This window comes from Mus caroli, chromosome 1, assembly GCF_900094665.2.
Source record: "Mus caroli chromosome 1, CAROLI_EIJ_v1.1, whole genome shotgun sequence".
Lineage (NCBI taxonomy): Eukaryota > Metazoa > Chordata > Mammalia > Rodentia > Muridae > Mus > Mus caroli.
In genome coordinates this window covers 141768085-141780040 of record NC_034570.1, presented here as the reverse complement: position 1 = coordinate 141780040, position 11956 = coordinate 141768085, and positions in this window count along the sequence as shown.

Below are 11956 nucleotides of genomic sequence, written 5' to 3'. Positions count from 1 at the left end.
AACATTCTGGGGTTGATTTCTAAACCAGAGTGCACAGGATCAAAGGTCTCCTAGGTACAGATCGGCATCCCAAACTTTGATGCTTATCTAAGCAAACCACTTTCAACTTTCCTCAACCGGTTCTATGGGCAGGTACCTGAGATAAGAGAAAGTCAGTGCGGAGGAATGAGGGCAGGGCTCCCACCCAGAGGTTGAAAGCCCCGACATTGCAGTCTGTGGTTACCTGGTTACCTTTTCTCTTTTTCATGACAGAGGTAATCAAAGCCTCTAGTAACTTGCAGACCGAGGGCTTAGAAACTGCAGTGGGCATGGAGAAAACCCTTTTCACTCAAGGGTTCTCCCAGTGCAGCAAAACAAACAAAACAGCATCAATACCCTGCCCCCAAAAGATCTAGGATTTCTTTCAAGAATTTTACCAGAAGCTGAAATTAAGTGACCGCCCCCGCCGGTTTTATGACATCTAGACCAAGGGAAAGCACACAGATTTAGAGCAGACACTTTGTTGTATTTCTGTTTCCTAGATCTTTGGATGGGAGCCTGGCTTTTAATGGCTGAGCCATCTTTCCAGCCCTGTGTTTCCTAGATTTTATGTTTTAGGTTAGCTTTTCCTTTCTCTTATTTGTTTCTATAGGGGAAAAAATGTTTTCACGAGAAGACATTTAGATTACTTTGAAACAATGAAGCTTCTGAAATTTGTGAAGTAGACATGAGGGTTTGTTGAGTAATGGGGAAACTGAGGAAGCCCACTCGTCTGAAAAGGAAGCAAGAGTTTTCAGCTCTTACTGACACTTAACATGGTACGTCATCCATTGCCGCATCCAAGCAAAGTAACCCTGATAGACTGGGTGTACTGTAGACTGAGTTTTCCCTCTGGGTCCATTATGGAGCACTTAAAGAAAGCTTAAAGTGTAACTGTATCACTTTCCCCTTCCTTCCTTCCAACCCCTCCTATATGCCACCCCCAACTCCCTCTCAAATTGATGGTGTCTTTTCCTATAATAACTATTGTTACACACACACACACACACACAAACACACACACATGCACACAAGTAGAAATAAGGAACCCAGGGCTTTGCAACCTTAGACCTTAGACTGTCGTGGAGGTCTGCAGAAGGTATCTCAACACATAGACAGTTTAATTTGGTCTGAGAAAACCAGACACATGACATCTTACAGTTCACTCTTTAGGTTTTCTTACTGCAAGGTAGAGAGGCTGATACCGGCTTCACAGCCAACAGTGCTGTTTGCATCACACAGACTCTTTCAGCATCAGCTCCTGACGAAGATGCCCAGTGTATGCCACCCCGTGGGTTAAAACTTTTAGTTTGAACACAGAGAGACTTGACTCCTGGAGTGTTTATTACTTTCATGTGTTTACATACCACCTACCTCTGACTGTTTCTTTCTTCACAACTTATAGCAGGCAATACTCACTCTCTTTATACAGAATCTGACAATTTCTTGTCATTTCTGTCCTTTACAGTGACCGGACTGATCCTATCAGCACATAAATCACACCCCTGTCAAGCCTCTGCTTAAAAATAGGAATTCTTATCCCACTATGGACTCCTCTTTCATTCCGAAGAAAAGCACAAATCCTTGAGGGAGCCACCAGGACCTGCTCTGTCCTCCTGGCCCATGTGACTCCTCCTTTCTGATCTTGGTACAGAAAAGTCTTGAAGGACCGCTCAGTGGGCTTAGCCTTTCCCCTCCCTGATGCCCGCAAGCTGCACTTACTCTAAAGACTCTAGTACGGTTCCTGTCCACTCATTTAAAACAATAGCATCTTCATCGTGCCTCGCTGCCTTGTTCTATCTTCCTAGTTCATTCCTCTGTCCCACACACTAAATTTATTTATCTCACACATTTTATCTGTCTCCTGCCCTACGATATGAGCTCCACGGGAAAAAAAATCCTGCTTTTTAAAAGAGTTAATTAACTAGATATTTTTTAAAAAAATATTTTGGGGTTTTTTATTGTGTTTTGTTTTCTTACAGTCTTGCATTTTGGTGCTTACAAACAATGCCTGGCTCAAGGTGAGAGCAGTAAATATTTGCAGCATTGATTGTCTCTCACATTGTTTCTTTAAATCCCTTGGGGCTGTATCTTGTTTGTTTGCGTTCCTAGGAGGGAACACAGTGCCTGGCAGTTGTTTTTAATAGATGTTTGGTGTATGAGTGAATGCTGATGGGCCTTTCAGAGGACTCAAGCAAGTTACTGAACATATAAACACAGGGTGGTTAAGCTCTTTCTCATCTGATCTTAAGTCTGTTCTACTGAACTCTCATTAAAAGCATCTTGGTTACATTTCATATTATTCTTGTTGAGTTAACTTTTGCACAGTACTGTTTGAATGCTTAAAGCGGTGCATTTGAAAATGTTCTTATTAAACCTCACCAGAGAACTCTTATCCTGGTGACCTAAAAATGGAATGCATTTAGACTTGTACTAAAACTTTTATTTCTCTATATATGAGATTTAAACCATTATGGTATAGGATCTGTCTTTAGTATAGACTGGCAATAAATTGTTATTATAGCAAAACAAAGGATAATCTCACACAGTCATTTTTTTTTTTGCTGCAATGAGCAGCTAAAGTCTTAAAAATCTCAAATATCATGTAATTTTAGTGACTATAGTCTTCATCTTCACATTACTTATTTAGGTATCTTTGTGCTACATCAGTGGTTCTCAACCTGTGGGTCATGACCCCTTTAGGGGTCGCATATTAGATATCTCACATATCAGGTATTTAGATTACAATTCATAACAGTGGCAAAATCACAGTTATGAAGTAGTAACAAAATAATGTATGGTTGGGGCTCATCACGGCATGAGGAACTGTATTACAGGGTCACAGGGTCAGGAAGGGTGAGACTCTCTACTCTATAGACTTTCCTCTCCGTATTCCTTGGCCTAAACCCCCCTGATCTCCTTTCTACCTTCCTACCCTTCTGTATCCACAATTTTAGTATCAACTCCTAATATTTGATTTTTAAAGAAACCATAGAAGTTGAAGTGGAGCGATACAATGCTGTTCTTACAGGCTTCTTTCACTTAGTGTGATATCCTCTAGTTCCAGGATCCAGGGCCTTATTTATAAGGTTGAATTTTCTTTTTAAAGGTTAAATAATATTCCATGGGCTAGATCAACCACTTTCCCACAACAGACACTATTTTCTTGTCTTGGCTATTTGATATAGTTGCAACGAACAAGCGAGTTGAGTTTAATTTTCATAGGATGAGGATGTGTGTTTGTTGAGCATACATCCAGAAGAAGGGTTATTGAATCATATGATAGTTTAATCTTTAATTTTTGGAGGAGTCTCCATGCTGTTAAAAACGTTTACTATCCACATTACTTTCCATAGTGACTACCAATCTACATTCGCATCCACAGTGAATGTGGGTTTCGTATTCTTCACACACCTGCCAACTTTGGTTCTCCATCCTCTCTGTCTGCCTGATAGTAGCTATTGAGCATGAAGTGGTTTTAACTTGCACTTCCTTTCATATCCGAGATGAGAGTTCTTCTCCTTTCCTCCAACCCAGTCTCAACTGACAATGAAGAAGCACCACTTGCCCCGAATAAGGACTTAACAACCACTCCTCACGTTTAAAATGTTGTGACTGTCTATATTCATCACATCTTCTCCAGCCTGACTCTCCATCTGCTGTCTTACAACCACAATTAATCACAAGGTAAAGTCAGATTTTTCTCATTCTAAAGCCTTTAATAATGTCTCCCTACTCAAATCCAAAGCAATGGCTGACTGTGTACCTACTCCCTTTCCCAACCTCCCATTCCTCCCTTTATTGACTCCCTTGTCATCCTGCTAAAGGAAGATTTTTATATACAAGAAAGACAAATGAAGCTTATAAAAACCAGGAAGACTGGATTGGCAGTGTGGCTCAGTGCGAAAGTGTGTGCTTAGCATGAAGGCCCCACGTTAAATCCTTTGAAACCAGCAAACAAAACAATGATGGATTTTACTCTCTGAGGTTTGATTATATTAACCATAAATGTTAGTAGTTCCAAGAGCTTGTCATGTAAAATGCCTAAACTGGTTTTTAAGACTGAGGCATTGTTGTGGGATGACGGGAAAGATCAGATTCTGTATTCTGGTACAGCTAATTAAATTAACCCAGAGCAATCTAGCATGTGTGAGCTACAGAAGAGCATGCCCTGAGTCTGAGGGCGCGTTCCTGCCAGAGCTCTTCATAGTACTTTACGAATAGATTACTTCTTAAAAAAATAAATCAATTTATTTATTTTATGTATATGAGTACACTGTAGGTGTCTTCAGACACCAGAAGAGGGCATCAGATCCCATTACAGATGGTTTGGAGCCACCATACAGTTGCTGGGAATTGATTTCAGAAGTTCTGAAAGAACAGTCAGTGCTTTTAACCACTGAGCCATCTCTCCAGCCCCCAGGAATGTATTACACTGTGCATTGTATCCTGAGAGTCGTCTGGAGGTCAGAGGATGGAATCTAATGGAGCTCCTTGGGCAGAATATATTCCTCAGATAAGCACACTCACTGTCCTTCCCCGCCCTCGGGGCCGGGGATTGAACCCAGATCTGTGCATATTAGGCAAGCTTTGAGCAAGCATCCCAGCCCTGGCTTAGGAACTCCTTCCCAAGTAAGATGAGGTTTCTCTAAAGTCAAACAATAATCGTGTCTATGTCTCTTTCTTCTACCACATGGCTTCACACATCTGTATTGAGAAAAAGAAAAAGGAAAGCAAGTAAAAAAAAGTGTTCAGTACTTAGAAGTTTTGGCTCCTAGAAAACTGTACAGTGGAAATTCTGCAAAGAGAATTATTTTCCCCTTTGAATTTTCCTTGTTTTTTTTTCTTTTAATTTGAAATTAGATGAATTTATCACATCCATTTATTTTTTGACTTATGAAAATATTGATAAAAATTTGAAGGACAAATCAGAATTACCCACAATTTTATCTCTTTCACGTCTTGGGTCTCTGAGTTTAGGTCACTCATGTGGTCCACAGTAGTCATGAATTAAGTGAAAATAGTGGCAAATGGGCTTTGCATTGATGAGCATTGCATTAACAAGGCGTGAAAAAGCTCACACTGGCAAGGCCTCTCCTTCTGAGTCCAGCTTTGTTGTTTATTCTCTCTTGTTGGCAGGAAGCCCACAGGGAGAGTGCAACTTCTGTGCACAAAGCTAACCAGATAGTCTGTGCATGTGGCAACATGAACGTTATCTTTCTACCATTAGTAATGATTTGGAATAGGCAGAGACAGAGAAGCCGATATCAATTATTGCTGCCATCTTGAACTCATTGCTAATTCAGCTGTGGGAGAGCCTTCAGAACTTCTGCCAGCTCACCCTCTGCTGCCACACCTGCCTAAGCTGAGGTCTACACACAACCCTGCCAGGCTGGGAGAGAACCCACAGAAAAAGACGGATGCCACAGAGGAACCAGAAAGGACCAGTTCATGCTGCTAAATAGCATTGCCATTTGTAAGAGATTGGCCATGGTAATTATTTTCCTACCAAGTTTTCTCACATAATTTTCAGAAAATTAAAACCATGACTTGCATGCAAATATAAAATGAACACATGTCAAAGATTGATTCAACTCATTTATTAGACTTGAAGAAATAAGTCAATGCTAAAACTATTCTTAAAAGTATTCAAAGGCTTAGGTATTTTTAAGAAATTTAATGAATGCTGTTAGAATAAGACTGCTGGACTAGATTTTAAAAATATGTTTAATATTTTATGAGACAAGAAGCCATTGTCCTAGGGCATTTTCTGTTGTTCTTATTGAAATACCCTGAGCCAGGCAGCTTACAAAGAGGGAGACATGCTAATTCCACGGTTCTAGGAACCCAAGAGCATGGCTTTGACTCTATTTCACGTCTGGGCAGGCCTTTCTGTTGGGTCATGACATGGCCGAGGACATCAAGCGTCAAGGCAGCAAGATGAGCTTGGGTGTCTCTTCCTCCTTAGAAAGCCTCTCACAACGCCATGGGGCACCCACGTTCACGGCCTCCAGTCCTCATTCCTGCCCACAGCACCCACTCCCAAATCCTATTTCCACATGACTTTGAGGGATAAGTTTGAAACATATAATTTGGAGGATGAAATAAAATCATACCAGGTATGAACTTGGGAAGAATTTATTTTACAAACCAAAACAGTGGGCACTGTTATTGAACAGAATTCTGCAAGCTTTGTGATATTGTTTCTCTATATCAGAATTTGAAGAAGGAGGAGAAGGAGGAGGAGGAAGAGAAGGAGGAGAAAGTAGTAGTTTTAGCAAGGACATTGCTCTAGATGGTGCCTCAGCTGCATCTTTAGCCATGTGACATTCAGACAATGTACCATCTATACTTTTTCCACGGTGATGATTTTATTTTTAAAAGAGCTGTATAGTTTTCTAACAGAGGCACTGCACATACATAATCATGTGGGAAATAACCTCAAGTATTAGATCAAAATAAGTGGTATGAAGAGAATGGTAGGTACTTAGATAAATCCTTTGAGATGGAACAACGTGGACCACATTGGATTTACTATTGCTATTGTCAAATCTCTGTGGCAGCCCTGTTCACATTAGCAAAAGCCGAAGACAGCCCAGAGTCGTCTTCAGAGGAGCATGGGCAGACAGCTACTCCATTCTCTCACTAGGCTACCATTAAGCAGTCGAAATGATTGAACAGCACAATAAAGGTCGATATAAATATAATATTAAGTGAAAAAAAAACCAAGCTTTAACAGGAAACATAAAGATGATATCATTTTGTAAAATTAAAACTTATCAACCTTAAACTTCATTTCTAGACATGTATGGAGATGAGTTCAAATCATGTTAGAGGAATGGAAGAGAGAAACACAGAATATGGATGATAGAGAGGAATGGAATGGTGCTGACAATATATTCGCATCTCATTATTATTTCTACATGGAAAGCCCTGCAAAATTTAGTGCCAAATAAACCCAACTATTTAATTATAGCTACAGATTTCCCTGGCTAATGATTTGGGTAAGGCCCATGAGGGTTAGTTTGTATTTGCTGTGTGATGCCTGTATCCCAGTTGGGAAGGCTTGAAGGATGGGATTGACTGAGTCATCTGCAGATGTCTAGAGCTGATGCTGTCAAATGGTGGGATCCACAGTGTGGGTTAGTGTGAACCTCCTCATAATGCTGGCTTCATCCTCAGAAAGGAAGATTAAAAAGGTACGGTATTTTTATAAGGTTGCACAGTGTCACTTTTGCCAAACCCCACTTGTCAGATCCTCCTAGTTTCAAATAGAGGGCACAGAGACCTCACTACTTAGTAAGTGGAAGGCTAATTTCTCAGCGCAATAAGAAGTGTATGTGATGGCAGCTACCTCTGTGGCCATTCACAGATATATTTTGTGGCTTGCTATAGTTTGAGTTTTGAGTGTCCCCAGCAAAAGCCCACCTTTTAAAAGCTTGTTATTCAGAGTCATGCTATTGAGTGGTGGTGGTAGCTACTTAAGAGGTGGAGGCCTGGGGGTAGAGAGATGGCTCAGCAGTTAAGAGCACTGATTGCTCTTCCAGGTCCAGAGTTCAATTCCCAGCAATGACATGGTGGCTCACAACCATCTGTAATGGGATCCGATGCCCTCTTCTGATGTGTCTGAACACAGCAACAGTGATCTCTTTATAAGCCGATTAGTGTGAGCATTTAGTTACAATAGGGGGCATTGACTAACACACAGCCTCTGACAGTGGTAGAGGGAGGTATTGTTGAAACCTTGTTTTCTTGTTGAGTGGTGGGTTCATGGGGGGGGTCTTTACACATGATTAAAAAGACCAAAATGAAAAACACACCACCTTCAAGTAAATAAGAATATTTCTTATACCAGTAATGCACCTTAAATCAATATAATATTTAGTATATGTTGCTGCTCTGTCAGTCCAACCTGCAAATAAAAACTAACCTGAAAATCAGGATTCATTACCCTCACCTTGCATTCCTAATCTATTAAGTTTTCTTCACACCATCCTCCTTCAAAACCTCTCACTGCCTAGTCCATGTTCCCTGTAAGGCTCCCGAGTCCATCCGAGTTAAGGTAGACCCTGTCTGGAATCCCAGTGGAGCGACAGAGACACCAACCCACTTACAAAACTTTCAACCCCAAATTTACAAGTAATGCAGGCACAGGGGAGGGAGCAGAGACTGAGGGAATGGCCAACCAATAACCCACCCAACTTGAGACCCATCCCATGGGCAGGCACCAATCCCTAACGCTATTAATGATACTCTGTTATGCTTGCAGACAAGAGCATGTTGTCCTCTGAGAGGCTCCACCCAGCAGCTGACTCAGACAGATACAGACACCCACAGCCAAACAGTGGATGGAGCATGGGAACTCTTATGGAAGAATGGAAGGAAGGATTGCAGGACCCAAAGGTGATAGGAACTCCACAGGAAGACCAACAGAGTCAACCAACCTGGACCCTTGGGGCTCTCAGAGTCTGAACCACCATCCAAAGAGCATACACGGACAGGACATAGGCCTTTCTGCACATATGGAGATGTGCAGCTTGGTCTTCATGTGGGTCCTGAACAACTGGAATAGGCCATCCCAAAAGCTGTTGCCCGTCCATAGGATATGTTCTTCTAGCTGGGCTGCCTTTTCTGGTCTCAGTGGGAGAGGAAGCATCTAGTCTCACAGAGACTTGAAATGCCAGGGTGGAGGGGATACTCAGAGGGGCCCCCAACTGCTCAGAGGAGAAGAGGAGGGAGGTATGAGGAGAAGAATTGTGGGAGGGGCGACCAGGAGGGAGGCAGTGAGCAGGTTGTAAAGTGAATAAGTAAAAACCAAAATTAAATAATAATTTAAAAAGATAGAACCTGTCTGATGCAGATTCAGTGAACTATTTGCTCTTCGATCTTCTAGAAGATTCCTCTTAACACTAAACTGACTCTTCAGGAGCCACAATACATCAGTGCCTCATCCCCACCTACGGCAAGTAGAGGGCTTTGCAGTGCTCGTTTATGCCGTACCTTTCAGCACATATGGCATCCAGTCAAGTCTTGCTCATTTGTAGTAGTTTCTATGATCTTATACAGTCACCAACAGTTTAAGTGGAGAAGTTTTAGTCTCATTTTATTGCTTTGAAAGAAAGAAGTATCCCTGATCTGAAATCTAGGATATCAACTGCCCTAATCAATTTTTGCTGTATTCATGCATGTAACTAACAAACTATATTTTGTTTTAAGATGGTCAAGAAAGAGCAGAATCCTAGTAATCTCATATTGTCAGACATGCTTATGTTTCCACTCTCGGCATGAGTACTCATGGAAGTTCAATGTCAGCCTGGCCTACAGAATGTGTTCCAGGCCAGCCAGGGCCCCAGGGTCACATTCTTGTCAACACACACACACACACACACACACACACACACACACACACACACACACACATGATACCACCACTACCAAATTAATNAAAAAAAAAAAAAACTGGAGGTTGACTCTGCATCAATTATTTTTAGCCCATGTCTTTGTTTATTTTATGTATATAAGTACACCATAGCTGACTTCAGACACATCAGAAGAGGGCATCAGATCCCATTACAGATGTTTTGATCCTCCAGGTGGTTGCTGGGAATTGAACTCAGAACCTCTGAAAGATCATCAGTCAGTGCTCTTAACCACTGAGCCATCTCTCCAGCCCTGTGTCTTTGTGTTTAAAGACACAATTCCTTTAGCTTGCTCCTCATCTAAAGATTCCATGGCTGTTTTATTTGCCTGTTGTATGGTTCTCAGAATCTACTTGGTGATAATGTTCATTCATTTACTTATTCATATTACATGCCCTAAAGGAGGCACTACCAATAAAAACTTAGCAATTAGTCATTAACTTCAAAGGCCTGATACGTCTGCCTCTCCCTTCTTCCCTCTTTGAGCAAGGGCCTTGGGCAGTCTTTGGTCTTCTGACACATCTGTGTTCCCTGACACTGCTGACAGCAGGGTCAGATTTACTAATGTCACCTGGAGAGGACAGGGAAGGCTACAAGGCATGTCACCTTAAGCAGGCAAGTCTTTGTGGAGGAGAGAGAATTTCAGGAGGTTATTTATTTGTTTATTTGTCTGTTTATTTATTTACTTATTAAATCTTGATTGAATTTGATCAGATTGGATATAAGACAGAAACATCCTAGCACTCAGAGCAAAATATTAACTTGTCCTGCACCACATCGTAGATGTGAAATTTTTTACTGCTCTTGACACGAGCCTTAATATGTGAGTACCAGCATGCAATTTGCACCAAAAATATATTTCTTTTTAAAAAAATTCAGGTTCATTAAAATTTTCACGTGAAGTTTTGTGTTGACATTCTGTGTGAGTGAATAAAACTAGCCCAGAGAAGCTTCTAGAAACAGTGCCCCAAGCACCGAAGAACTAACGTTTCCAAACTTTATTGCGCAGCTAACTTTTTTCTTCAGAGCAGTTACTTTTAACTGCCCGGTTGTGCTCCATTAAGCAGTAATAAATCTATAGTGACCCAAGTGTAACTCCCCCCCCCAAAACTAACTTGTTAAAGTCCTCCTCTCTATTACTCTCTCATGACTAACATGTGGCGTGTGCTTCCCTTCTCTATTCAGTTATTCTTTTTAGCCAACATTGTGTCACTCATTACACTGGGCGCGCACACCCTGCATTGCTGTTGGTGTCTATATTCTTCCTTTTAACGTGTCTTCCTCTTACTCGAAAGTGACTCTCCTTACTGGGTGGAAGAGAGAAGGAAAAGAGAAAGATTTTCAACTCTCCCTCCCTAGTTCTGCTATTTTCCTTTTCAGGTGCTCTGTTCTTGACCGAATTGAAGGTGGCTTCAGTGACTGGGTAGTTTTCTTAGGCTTCCTTAGGAGCAGCAAACTATTGAAATTTCATTAAGAGGAAGACATCAGATGTGATCTAGAAAAAGCAGAGATGCTGTGGCTGTACAGAGAGTTGCTGCATATCCAAGATTTGCTCTGTTACTGGATGGTACCATGTATGTCAGCCCCAGACTCTGTTCTGTGTCCTCTGAGAATGTATGCCTTTACAATTACACACCTCTCTCTCCCTCTCTCATGAAGCCAGAAAGAGGAATGGAGAGAAGAAGTAGATCAGGGAGGAGTGTTGAAAACACAGACGAACTATGAAGCCCGAATACTGCCTCAGTTCATATTCTGTTGCTATAACAAAATACCCGTGATGATACAGTAATATATATAAAGTTTATTTGGCTTAAAGTTCTGAAATAAATAAAGGTAATGGCATTTGACATTTGCTTGGCTTCCTATCTGGTAGAGATTTTTCTTGCTGAAGGTATCACAGGTCAAGTTAAGGTAGAATGTGACAACCTGGGTTTTCATTTATTTTTATCTATGTATTTGTGTGTGTGGAAGTTGTGTATGTGTGTTTGTGTGTGTATTCATCTGTATATGTGCCAGTGGAGGTCAAAGGTCAATGTTGGGTCAGTGTTGGGCACCCTCCTCAACTTCTTGAGGCAGATCCACAATTGAGCTTGAAGCTTATTAATTGATCTAGGTGGGCTGGGTAGCAAACTCCAGGGATTCTTCTGTCTCTTTGCCCTGCCCAGTGCTAGGATGCTATGCCCAGCTTTTTACAGAGGTGCTGAGAGTCTGAATGCAGTTCCTCATGCTTGTGTGCTAACTTAGTCGCCTACCCAGCCACCCTCTTCCTCTTATAGTCACTAATGCCACCAGAAGGGCACCACCCTCACAAACTTAACTAATTTACTTATCTCCCAAAGACCCCTTGTCCAAATTCCATCACTTGAAGATTAACTTAGCAACGTCTGAGATTTCAGGGACATATTAACTACAGATGACGCACTTTTTGAGAAGTGGGAGTCTGTGTAGAAACTTAAATGAGATTTGAACACAATTTCATGGATCACATAAGTGATTTCAGCCAGTAGATAGCAGTATAT